The following is a 4,578-nucleotide window of genomic DNA, read 5'->3' as shown; positions in this document are numbered from 1 at the left end:
GAACACAGAAATCATAGGAAAGTGCACTCATTGCTGGTAGACGAGGTATCAGGATTCCTTACTGACCCCTCACCTGGTTGGCTGCAATGATGGCTCTGGACCTGCTCGATTCCTCCAGCCTGAGCATGAGCATCCAGTCTTGCTACTCCAACCAATGAAAGGTTGTTGCTGAACCACAAAATATGCTGGGATTCTTGGCCTTCGTAGGAGAAAAATTCAGTCCAGGGCCAGTGACTTGATCGTTCAGAGCTTTTGTGTAATAAAGTTTTATCAAAGTATAAAAGAGATAGAGAAAGTTTCTGATACAGACATCAGAAGTGGGCAGAAAGAGTACCCCCCTGCTAGTCTTTAGCTGGATGTTATATAGCTACTAGCAAGCTGTTCGGAGAAGGCAATGGCACCCCACTCCAGTACTTTTGCCTAGAAAATCCCATGGACAGAGCGGCCTGGTAGGCTGCAGTCCATGGGGTTGCTAAAGTCTGACACAACTGAGCGACTTCACTTTCACTTTTCACTTTCATGCATTGGAGAAGGAAATGGCAACCCACTCCAGTGTTCTTGCCTGGAGAATCCCAGGGATGGGAAGCCTGGTGGGCTGCCGTCTATGGGGTCACACAGAGTCGGACACGACTAAAGCGACACAGCAGCAGCAGCAGCAGCAGCATGCTGTTAATTATAGAAAGGAGATGTATCAAAACTCAGAGTGGCACCAGGCCCTCATCCACAACATGCGTTTTGAGATAACATTGGCACCAGATGAGTCATCCCAGGATAAAACAGTTTACATGAATCTTGAAGAAAGGCAGGTTTCTGAGTAAATATATAGTTTCATTAACATAGATTAGGAGAACAATGTATGAGTAAAATATACAGGTTTGTCAAGTCCTTTCTGAGTCTTAGGCAGAACGTACTTAAAGACAGACTCTAAGATAAATACATAGTTCATTAACATAGCTTAAGACAAACATTTCCATAAGAAAAACGCATTAGTTAGCTCAAGATTTAAGTAAAGTTAAGTTCAGGTAGAACCAGGTGTCCTCAAGGCAACACAGAATTTTAAAAGAAACCTCTTTTTAAATTTGCATGTTCAGAAGTTCAGTTGTGTTCCACTGTTTGTGACCCCATGTACTGCAGCACGACAGGCTTCCCTGTGCATCATCAATTCCCGGAGCTTACTCAAACTCATGTCCATTGAGCTGGTGATGCCATCCAACCATCTCATCCTCTGTCATCCCCTTCTCCTCTAGCCTTCAATTGTTCCCAGCATCAGGGTCCTTTCAAATGAGTCAGTTCTTCGCATCAGGTGGCCAAAGTATTGGAGTTTCAGCTTCAACATCAGTCCTTCCAATAAATATTCAGGACTGATTTCCTTTAGGATGAACTAGTTGGATCTCCTTGCAGTCCAAGGGACTCTCAAAAGTCTCCTCCAACACCACAGTTCAAAAACCAATTCTTCGATGCTCAGCTTTCTTTATAGTCCAACTCTCACATCCATACATGACTACTGGAAAAAACATAGCCTTGACTAGACCGACCTTTGTTAACAATGTCTCTGCTTTTTAATATGCTGTCTAGGTTGGTCATAACTTTCCTTCCAAGGAGTAAATGTCTTTTAATTTCATGGCTGCGGTCACCATCTGCAGTGATTTAGGAGCCCCAAAAAATAAAGTCTCTGACTGTTTCCCCATCTATTTGTCATGAAGTGATGGGACCAGATGCCATCATCTTCGTTTTCTGAATGTTGAGTTTTAAGCCAACTTTTTCACTCTCCTCTTTCACTTGCATCAAAAGGCTCTTTAGTTCTTCTTTACTTTCTGCCATAAGGGTGGTGTTATCTGCATATCTAATGTTATTGATATTTCTCCCAGCCATCTTGATTCCAGCTTGTGCTTTATCCAGCATTTCTCATGATGTACTCTGCATATAAGTTAAATAAGCACAGTGACAATATACAGCCTTGACGTACTCCTTTTCCTATTTGGAACCAGTCTGTTGTTCCAAGTCCAGTTGCATTTCTCAGGAGGCAGGTCAGGTGGTCTGGTATTCCTTCTCTTGAAGAATTTTCCACAGTTTGTTGTGATCCACACAGTCAAAGACTTTGGCATAGTTAATAAAGCAGAAGTACATGTTTTTTTGGAACTCTCTTGCTTTTTGATGATCCAAAGGATGTTGTCAATTTGATCTCTGGTTCCTCTGCCTTTTCTAAATCCAGCTTGAACATCTGGAATTTCACAGTTCATGTACTATTGAAGCCTGGCTTGGAGAATTTAGAGCATTACTTTAATAGCGTGTGAGATGAGTGCAATTGTGTGGTAGTTTGAGCATTCTTTGGCATTGCCTTTCCTTGGGATTGTAATGAAAACTGACCTTTTCCAGTCCTGTGGCCACTGCTGAGTTTTCCAATTTTGCTGACATATTGAGTGCAGCACTTTCACAGCATCATCTTTTAGCATTTGAAATAGCTCAACTGGAATTTCTTCACCTCCACTAGCTTTGTTCATGCTTCCTAAGGCCCACTTGACTTCACATTCCAGGATGTCTGGCTCTAGGTGACTGCTCACACCATCATGGTTATTTGGGTCATTAAGATCTTTTTTTTTTTTTTGTATAGTTCTTCTCTGTATTCTTGCCACCTCTTCTTGATATATTCTGCTTCTGTTAGGTCCATACCATTTCTGTCCTTTATTGGGCTCATCTTTGCATGAAATGTTCCCCTGGTATCTCTAACTTTCTTGAAGAGATCTCTAGTCTTTCCCATTCTGTTGTTCTCCTCTATTTCTTTGCATTAATTGCTAAGGAAGGCTTTATTATCTCTCCTTGCTATTCTTGGAACTCTGCATTCAGATGCTTATATCTTTCCTTTTCTCCTTTGCTTTTCGCTTCTTTTCTTTTCACAGCTATTTGTAAGGCCTCCCCAGACAGCCATTGTGCTTTTTTGCATTTCTTTTCCATGGGGATGGTCTTGATCCCTGCCTCCTGTACAATGTCACAAACCTCATCCATAGTTCATCAGGCACTCTGTCTATCACATCTAATCCCTTGAATCTATTTCTCACTTCTACTGTATAATCGTAAGGGATTTGACTTAGGTCATACCTGAATGGTCTAATGATTTTCCCTACTTTCTTCAATTTAAGTCTGAATTTGGCAATAAGGAGTTCATAATCTGAGCCACAGTCAGCTTCCCGTCTTGTTTTTGCTGACTGTATAGAGCTTCTCCATCTTTAGCTGCAAAGAATATAATCAATCTGATTTCAGTATTGACCATCTGGTGATGTCCATGTGTAGAGTCTTCTCTTGCGTTGTTGGAAGAGGGATTTTGCTATGACTCAGCTTTCTTTATAGTCCAACTCTCACATTCATACATGACTACTGGAAGGAGGACACAAACAGAACCTTGTGCACACCAGGACCCAGGAGAAAGAAGCAGGGACCCCACAAGAGACAAGGACCTCACAAGTGCCCAGAAGAGGTGTGGGTTGGTGGTGGCCTGCTGCAGGGTTGGGGGCACTGAGTGTAGCAGTGCTTGCATGGGACCTTTTGAAGGAGGTTGCCATTATCTTTATTACCTCCACCATAGTTTGAGTGAGTGAGAGAGTGAGTGAGTGAAGTCACTCAGTCGTGTCCGACTCTTTGCGACCCCATGGACTGTAGCCTACCAGGCTCCTCTGTCCATGGGATTTTCCAGGCAATAGTCCTGGAGTGGATTGCCATTTCCTTCTCCAGGGGATCTTCCCAACCCAGGGATCAAACCTGGGTCTCCCACATTGTAGACAGACGCTTTACCATATGAGCCACCAGGGAAGTCAAAGGAAAGGGGAGACAAAAAGCCTACAGCACCCAGTATTCCCAGGCAGTCTCCCATCCAAGTCCTAAGCAGGCCCGACCTTGCTTAGCTTCCCAGATCAGAGGAGACGGGGCACATTCAGGGTGCTATAGCTGTAAATAACAAGGAGGGGAACACAGCCCTACCCATCAATAGAAAATTGGATTAAAGATTTACTGAGCATGGCCCTGCCCATCAGAACAAGACCCAGTTTTCCCTTCAGTCAGTCTCTCCTATCAGGAAGCTTCCATAAGCCTCTTATCCTTCTCCATCAGAGGGCAGACAGACTGAAAACCACAATCACAGAAAACTAACTAATCTGATCATGGACTTTGAAACTTTCACATGGACCATGAAAGTGAAAGTGAAAGTGAAGTTGCTTAGTCGTGTCCGACTCTTTGCGACCCCATGGACACCAGGCTCCTCCGTCCATGGGATTTTCTAGGCAAGAGTACTAGAGTGGGTTGCCTTTTCCTTCTCCAGGGAACTTCCTGACCCAGGGATCAAACCCAGGTCTCCCACATTGTAGACAGACGCTTTACCATCTGAGCAATCTGATCACATGGACCATAGCCTTGTCTAACTCAATGAAACTATGAGCCATGTGGTATAGGGCTGCCCAAGAAGGACAGGTCATGGTGGAGAGTTCTGACAAAACGTGGTCCACTGGAAAAGGGAATGGCAAATCACTTCAGTATTCTTGCCTTGGGAACCCCATGAACAACAGTTGTTGAATTTGTATGGAGAAGGTA

At 43.6% G+C, this 4,578-nt stretch overlaps 1 pseudogene; it reads right to left on the bottom strand.

Annotated features, from left to right (window-relative positions):
• Window positions 1-3,828: 3,828 nt before the first annotated feature.
• On the bottom strand, window positions 3,829-3,947 carry LOC138989071 (5S ribosomal RNA; annotated as a pseudogene).
• Between the last annotated feature and the right edge of the window lie 631 nt (window positions 3,948-4,578).

This window comes from Bos mutus, chromosome 8 (assembly GCF_027580195.1).
Source record: "Bos mutus isolate GX-2022 chromosome 8, NWIPB_WYAK_1.1, whole genome shotgun sequence".
Lineage (NCBI taxonomy): Eukaryota > Metazoa > Chordata > Mammalia > Artiodactyla > Bovidae > Bos > Bos mutus.
Note: the sequence above shows the minus strand (reverse complement) of the source record. Positions and strands in the feature narration are given on the sequence as shown.